Below are 8,710 nucleotides of genomic sequence, written 5' to 3' on the forward strand. Positions count from 1 at the left end.
CAGGACTATCTCAATACACTTTTTCTAGCATCTCACAGGAATCTCTCCAAAGCGGGTTTTAACAGCCTTTATGCTTTCTAGAAACTCAGAGGAACATTAAAAAAAAACAAAACAAAACAAAACAAAAAAGTTATTGGAAAGAAGCATCCACAAGGTGCCCCAGCACACATTACTCCTGCTCTGTGTGAAAAGAAGAGCTCCATTACAGTATGATATCCCTTAGGGGTATTGTCACTGTTGTCAATCAAAACAAGTTTTTCACGAACACGTTTACTAAGAAAACCTTGTCTTTTTGCGAGGGGCCGCTGTCAAGACTTGTTAGGAGTAAACAAGGCAAGACTCCTCCCGTTTACATTGACATTAGAAGGATGCACATTTAGCTGTTTCTCAGGCTCAGCCTCTCCAGTGTGCAGAATCCTGCAATATGCTGAAGCAGAAAAGCCTGATATGTAAGGACAGGCTTGGAGTGAGTCAGTGAAACATAAACAGACCATACAGGACAAGGAAACCACAATTAGTGTGGGGAGGCAAGCAAGGGGGTTTATCCGTGAAGTTTTCTGAAATACTAATTGCAGTTTCTTTCGTGACATTTAAGGCATTTCAAAAGATAAACGAAATAATTCTATATATGCAAAACCATATATGCAACAACCATTCAGCTTACTGGTCTTATTCTGCATCTCTAGAAGGGCAGGGCTAATTCTAAATCAGCTGAATTAGTTTTATCTTGAGTTCTAGTAATAGTCAGTGCTTAGTCTTAAAGACTAAATCCCCAGAGTCATGAGTTTCTAAGATAATCTCATGCTGTATTACAGTAAAAAGCAGAATTTTTGTTGTTATGGTCAAAAATTAGCCTTAGAGGTTCCCCGGGGCTCTTTAATAGGAAAGCAAGTAAAAAGTGCCAGAAAGCTTCTTGCAGTTTTAAGCAAAACAATGAGTTTTCTCTTCTTTTTGTATAGACAAGCAAAACCCCAACTCAGACAGCAAAATCAGAAAAGCAAAAGAGCAGCAAGCGATAGGGAAAAAAATTGAAATTGAACTAATTTTTTAACTATTCTACCTGTAGTAAGATAAGAGATATGAGAATGACATTCCTGTTCTAAGTAATGCCTGAAGCATGGAGCAGCTGAGCAAGATTTTTGATAACTCCAGACAGAATGAGACTACAGAAATATCAACTAATCAATTGCTTACTGAATCAACTTGCTGCCTTAGGTCACAGCATTGTTATTTACAAGGTCTGGCCTCTGGATCTCATTCTTACTACCTATGCAGATACCTACAAATTTTCACTTTTTATTGATGTAACAGTACTATTTCATGGAAAAATATGGGAAAAATTATCATCATTTATGGAGTAGACATATAAATGCAGAACATATAAAATTCAATGCTATAAACCTAATCTTATACATATGTTCTTCTAAATTCATATTACTAATTTTAAAAGAGAGGTCATATCATCAGTAACTACTGTATTTCACCTTCAGAGAAATCATCCCTTGTAAATATTTTCCACACTTTTTTTTAAATGTGTACTTACAGTGGAAGTATTCCAATACTTTACTTAATTATGTATGTATATATTTGTGTATAAAGGCGGTAAACTGTATTTACTTAAATCTGCATCACTTTTTAATCAGTAGATAAAGGCACTATTGCACTATTTTGGTTGAAACAACTATTATTGATTCTTCATTTCTTGCAAAATATCTTCAGATTTTTGTATCTCATAACTAGAATTAGTAAATGGAAACTATATTTGCTAGTTATAGTAAACTTAATACCTTTCTATCACAGCTGTCCTATGAAAACTTTACAGTAAAAGAAGTCTGATGTCTATTTACCTCGCATTTGTATTACAAAAAGTTATACCATGACTACAGAAGAAGTGAGAACTACTAGGATATTTTGCTTTGCTTTGTTGTTTTCTTTCATATTATCCAGAAGTTTGCAAATCTGAATAAAGACTGAACATATATTCAGAACTGAAAACAATATGTGTAACTGTATAGACATTAAGTATTCCATAATTGAACTTAGGATTGTCTCTGGGACAAAAGAGTCCAGTTTGCAGGAGGCATCCTTGAGGGAGACAGATCTGGAGAAATGCCTCCAAACAGCAAGGACAGTTGAATTGTTCAAGGGAAAAAGGGCCAAAATAATAATAGCCATTAGCAAAGAGCAAGTACACTACTGGTTTGAGTTGAAGTGGCATGCTGACACAATTCTGCACCGTAGAAAACAATACAGAAATTAGAAAGCTTCATACCTAGTCTATGAGGACCGGGGAAAGTTAGATGCAAGAGAATTTTTTTATAACCTAGTCCCATAATATTTCTGAAATACATTCTTTAAAACACAGGACATATCTATGCTATCTAAATGAAAAAGTGCCAGGCAGTGACTTTGAGCACTGGCTGGGACCGCTAGTCTTCTGCAGTGCATAATTGGTAGCATATTCCCTGGCAAAGTTTTCGCCTGTCCCAGTTACAGTTCTCTGAGACAATGACTGGGCACAGTTCAGGAGATAACTTGTGCCAAGATCATTCCCAAAAGGCCATGTGGAGAAGAATGCAGTGGTTTGGGTATCCCCCAACCTACACTCTCTTAACTTTGCAGCAGTCAACGCTGTACCCTCAAACACTCCTCTTGCCACAAGACACTTCATGTAACACATTCCCACAGCTTCATGTTATAAAAACATCACTCTGGTAGATAACAGTCTTCACGTTGATGCCTTAAGCCCCTAATGTTTTTTTTATTTTTCTAATATTTGTAAGAATTGTAAGTTTTATAAGTAAGTTTTAAAAGCAGCAACCTTCCCCCCCCCCTTGTCCCTTGTTCCCTTCCCTTTCTCCAGCACCCTTGTTTATACATTCCCTAACCCTCTTACCCCATTCTATGCTCCCCATATCAATCCTGCTTCTGAATACAGCAGAAGTGTTTAGTATTTTGTCAAGGCAAGGCCTAGACAGTTGACAGAACAGCATATCAGGGCCTAAACCACAGAATACGGTCAAAAATTAGGTAACTATGTACCCTTTGTGCTCTGAAGATGGTGAAGATGATGAAGTAAAAGACCCCAGACTCATTTTAAGGGGGTGGACCCGGGGCGGACCAGAGGAAAGGCCGCAGGGTGGGCACATCTGGGATTGGATGGATGGTATTATAAAATGTAACCTCTCAGGCACGGCCTGGGCGCGTCCTGTAACATCTTAGCCTTGGCAAATAAACCCTTTCTTATCTCACCCCTAATTAACTGCTCCTGGAGATTTTTTTCAGCACCAAAATACACCGGCAACACGTCCTTTCACACCCTACAAGCAAAAAAGAAATTAAATATAAAAATAGGGTTCTTTTAAAAAGCCCAGAAAAGTTACAGGAGTCAGAACATACCCCTAAGACCCTGGGGCCGTAGGACTATGACAGTGGTCTCTGGTCTTGTTTTATTTATTAGTATAGACAGATCAAAGAGACTTTCACTGATATCTATGATGCATGCTACAAGATATCAGATCTCTCGACACACACACAGTACTGAAGATACCACTACACATTTTGGGTTTGTATTTGTAGCGGTGTTATTGCATTGGTAGCCAATTCAGTAAGACAAATCAGCAATATTTGATGGAAGAAATTTGACAAAATATCAATTAAATGCAAAAGACATTCCGAGTGTCACAAGCTTTTAATAAGAAACCCACAAAGTTCAAGTCATTATCACCTGAGGTCCCTGGCAGCTGACAGATATGAGGTCAGCTCTTCAAGAGAGCATGGAAATAAAATCAATACACAGACACACAGTGGTGGCTGTATGTTCACCTCAGGCTATATAGCCTGCTGTGTTATGATGCATAGTATTTCCAATTTCAGTAGCCACTGGCAGATAAAAGAACAATGTGGCTAGCAAAAAATTCAGTCCTCTTTGATTCCCCACCCGAAATGAAGAAGAAAGTTTTTTTTAGCTGGTTTAGTTAAGGAAAAGGAAGCAAACAGTCATAAAAAGAACTCATAGAGAGCAAGGGTACTGGCTGACATTGCTGAATATATTGCACATTTTCTTAACCACTTAGCTACAGCATCTCATTTCACTGCAACACTGTACCAAGCTATTTACTGCATAAGAAATGTAAGAGAACTGGCACTGTGAGCCTTTGGTGTTGTAACAGAGCATACCAATGAGTAAAAAGAAAATAGATGCTGTTGAGGAAATATTCACCTTGCCTAAGTTTCTGACTTTCGTACCCTGGAAATTTACATAAACTGTCTGGAACATCCAGATCCTGAGACAGTTCTCCACAATAAGGCCAAATGCTTCCTTTTGGCATCACCCGAGATCAGAAGATAACTTCACCTGCCACCTGTGAAACTGCAGGAGCATAATTCTGTTATCTTTGACAGAATATGTTGTGGCAATGGTTAATACTGCAGCAGAATTAACACTTTTTTCAGCTAATTTTCAGCTATTTTTTTTCCTGAATATCAAAACAATAGAGACTTATTTAACAAAAGTTAGGGATTTTTATGTTCATTTTTATTTTTATTGGGTTTACATCACAAGGTTTTGGTAGGTGAGGGGGGTTACAAGGGTGGCTTCTGTGAGAAGCTGCTCAGAAACTTCCCCTGTGTTCAACAGAGCCAATGCCACCTGGCTCCAAGGCAGACCCACCACTGGCCAAGGCTGAGCCCCTCAGCAATGGTGGTAGCACCTCTGGGACAACAGTGTCCTGGTTTTGGCCAAGGACAGGGTTAATTTTTGGCAATAGCCAAGAAGAGGTGTAAGCCTCTTGGCAATAGCCAAGAAGAGGGGCATGACCGCTAACGTTCTTCCATATCATCTCATCATTGCCAGGGATTGGGGAAAGGTACTCTCTGTTCTGAGAAGAAGGGCATTCCTTATCATGGGGAGAAAGCATTGTGGGAAAGAGCCGTTTCCTTGTGTCATACCTTTTGTTATTAATATTGTTGCTGTTGCTGTTTATTTTCTTATCTCATTGCTGTTTCCAGTAAATTGTTCTTATCTCAACCCTGATTTTCACCTTTTATGCCTCCAATTCTCAACTTTATCCCGCTGGATGCGGAAGGTGCAAGGGAAGGAGGGAGCAAGAGGCAGCATAGTTTTAGCAGGACTACTAAATTGGAGAATATCGTTCCTAAACCACAACAGACTTAATTTGACACCCAACTAATGTTAGGTGCTAATGTTGTTGTCATAGCCTTGTAAGAGAGTACAACATGGAAGCTGATGACTGCTAAAATTTTCCTAACATTACTTCCTCCATCTTCCCCCTCTCATAAAAAGCCAGTGCACTTCAGTTAAATGTTTGCATATGTGAGTTCACAAATAACCGAAATATTTTAGAAAACATTTTCCATCCTAAGGCAAAGCATGGAAATTTTTAGTGTAAACCATTAAACGCTTGAGGAAATTATATAGGGATGCATAATGGAAAGTTTCTGGTTGCTTAAATCTACAATAGACGTATATATCATAGAATCACAGCACGGCTGAGGTTGGAAAGGACTCCTGGAGGGCATCTGGTCCAAATCCCCTGCTCAAGCAGGACCACCTGAAGACAATTGCCCTCAACTGTGTCTAGATGGCTTTTGAATATGTCAAAGGATGGAGACTCCATAACCCCCCCTGGGCAACCTGTGCCAGTGCTGGGTCCCTCACAGTAATGACATGTTTCCTTAGGTTCAAACAGAGGCTTCTGTGTTTCAGTTTGTGCCCACTGCCTCTGGTCTGCCAGTTACAGAGAGTGTAATGGTCTGCAGTGGAAGCATATAGAAGCTAATTTACGGATTTTGTTCTAGTGGCTAACCCAGCTGTGTGGTACAGGACAGTTCCCAGAAAAATCTTCAGTTCATTTGAGAGAAAGAAAGACACGAGTCTCCCAGCTGCTCATGGGTTCAGGATTTGGCACTGGACATCTTTAATTCCAAAGGTGTGACAACAAGCATATTTCTTCCAGAATTAACATTCATTTTCATACATCTCAGATGAAGAATTTTAAAATTTTGTAGTGGGTACGACCTGTAGCTTTTCATTCACATTAAACTTTGCTGAGCTGCAATTCTTTTAACTTCTCTTACAGCTATTTAATTTCCCTCTCCATCATTACCAGTCATTTTTGTTTGGTTATTATAATTTTCATTTGTTTCTTCTTGCAAGAAATATAGGAAGATAATAGCTATGTCACAGTGACAGAGCACTAACTCTGGGCTCCAGCCCTGGTGCTGTCATGGCCATGTCATAGGGAGCAAAATGTTGGTGGTGCCTGGATGGGTACCTGCACCAGCCCACTATGGCCATGGAGGACACAGGTGAACAAGGGCTGAGAGAAAAAGGCAGGGAGGAGTGGGGAGGGCAGGAAACCAAGGTCTGCCTGTGGCATGGAGGAAGGCTGCTCCTCCTTTGCTTCTCCTGTGTATTGCAGATGGGATATCCAGACAGGGATGCGACCAGACTACAGCACGCTCCTGTCTTCTCCCTCCTCTGCCACTCAGCCAGAGAGTTGCCAGGCTCTACGGGACAGACAGGCACCCCATCCTGGTCTTACAGCAATCTGGAAGTTTCCCACAACCACGGGCAGAGACAGCTCCACACTCTTTCCCTGTGGCCAAGGCTTAGGCTCCACATGAGCTCCTGGCACCAGCCCTAGCAGTGTAGTGGCCATGTCACAGTGGGAACAATGCTGGTGGTGGGCCCCTGTCATAGTGGGGATGGTGACATGATGGCCCAGGACGAGTGCCTTGTGGCTGTCAGGGAAATATGGGATGGACAGTCCTGGCGTGAGGCTGGTAAAGCCCCAGGCAGGGAGGCTTCCCATGCTGACAGAAGGTAGATGCTCCATTTGTTGATACTTCTGTCTTTGACTGCCACAGACCCAGCCAGAGCTACAACCAAATTATGGCACATGCCAGTCTTCTCCCTCCTCCAGCATTCAGCTGAAGAGCACTGTAACTTGTACTAGGACATGAACTTAAGCTTAAGGAAACATCCATAGCTTCATTCTGTACCACACCATGGTCCTACAGGTGGCTGGAGAGTTCCCACAGCTGTGGATGAAGGGAGCTCTACACCACCCACCATCTCTGTACCCTGTCATGGTCCTAGATGCAGCTGGAAGGGCACCAGAGCTATGGACAAAGGGAGTTCCATGCAACCCCCCCTTTCCTGTGTGAAACTTCTCTGTGTCTAACCTCCTTACAAACATGCAAGGGAAAACTAGAATTTACCTTGTGAAAAAGACAAGTCTAGAAATTCATCAGCATTATTTTTCTTAATAAAAATCTGCAATGGAAGCATCTATGTACTACATACTAGCACCAAAATATCTGCCTTATCTATTTCCTGCTGATTTCCTAGATATTTGTTCTCTCAGACAGAGCAACAGCAATTTATTAATATTTATTGTTAAGCCCTGAGGACAGATTTACACTTCTCAGGAGGGAATGCATATATATGTATTTATGTATATGTGTGTATATATAGATATTCATTTGCATATATATATTAGGTGCATATTATACGCATAAAGGGAAAGTCACCATATGGAAACAATGCCAGATTCTGAAGACAACTCACCTAACAACTATGAAATGACTGTCCCTGTAGCCCTAACTCGGCCTGCTGTATATGTGGATCCATTAGATGAAAGCATGCAGAGAATGAGAAAGACTCCATGGTCTGAGGCAGTGGAGATAGTTGTGCCTGTTTATTGAAAGAGAAGATTTCTTTTTCTTTTACTCTTTAATTTTTACCTTATTGATTTTTTGCTTTTTCTGTTTGATGAATATTGATTGTACTCACGCAGTGTTGCACTCATACTAGCGCTTTTTTCTCTCTTTTTTATTCACTGCAGTAATTTACTTGGGGTATGAAAACTGCTGAGTGTCACAGAATCACAGTATCACAGAACTTGGAAGGCACCTATTAGGATCACCCAGTCCCTCCCCAGAGAAGGGTCAAATACAGCAGATTGAGTGTGCCTTCAGCAAGTCAGCAGTATCTGCTGATACACCAGAGGGTTGCGCTGATACACCAGAGGGACCCCAACAAGCCGGAGAAATGGGCTGACAGAAACCTCCTGAAGTTCAACAAGAAGTCCTGCACCTGAGGAAAAACAACCCCGTGAACCAGTGTGTGCTGTGGGCCACCCAGATGAAAAGTTTCTCTGCAGAGAAGGACATAGGGGTCCTGGTGTCCACCAGATTGAACGTGATCCAGCAATGTGCCCTTGCAGCAAAGAACAGCGATGGTATTCTGGGCTGCATTAGGGAAAGTCTTGCCAGCAAGTCGAGAGAGTTGATCCTGCCCCTTTATTCAGCTTTGCTGAGGCCACACCTGGAGTACTATGTCCAGCTTTCTGTTCCTCACTACTACGAGGAACCTACTGTATTGTCCCATCAGCAGATAACACGGTGGTTAACATCTCTCACAAGGACAACCTTGAGGCTTCTTCCAGTTGTTTGAAAAAGGTTCTCAGCAGAGTCATCACCTGTCTCCAGGTGGAGCTCTGTGCATTCCTGCTTCTCTCACACATAAAGGGCAACTCTTCCTCCTCATCATCCCACCCTGCCCTTGTTAAGAGCTGATACCCCTCCACTGCAGTACTCCATTCATGTGAGCTGTCCTGTCACTTGTTTGTGGTTGCACCCAAACCACAGCCCTGCTTGCTCCCCGTGCTGCTGGGTGTAGGCA

General features: G+C 41.6%; 1 long non-coding RNA gene across 1 annotated transcript; it reads left to right on the top strand.

Annotated features, from left to right (window-relative positions):
• Positions 1-6,783: 6,783 nt before the first annotated feature.
• LOC120323373 lies at positions 6,784-8,453 on the top strand. Its single transcript, XR_005563747.1, has 2 exons — positions 6,784-6,847; positions 7,872-8,453. It is a non-coding gene; the product is annotated as an uncharacterized LOC120323373 (long non-coding RNA).
• Positions 8,454-8,710: the final 257 nt, after the last annotated feature.

This window comes from Pipra filicauda, unplaced genomic scaffold (assembly GCF_003945595.2).
Source record: "Pipra filicauda isolate LSUMZ 115617 unplaced genomic scaffold, ASM394559v2 scaffold248_size1969534_pilon, whole genome shotgun sequence".
Lineage (NCBI taxonomy): Eukaryota > Metazoa > Chordata > Aves > Passeriformes > Pipridae > Pipra > Pipra filicauda.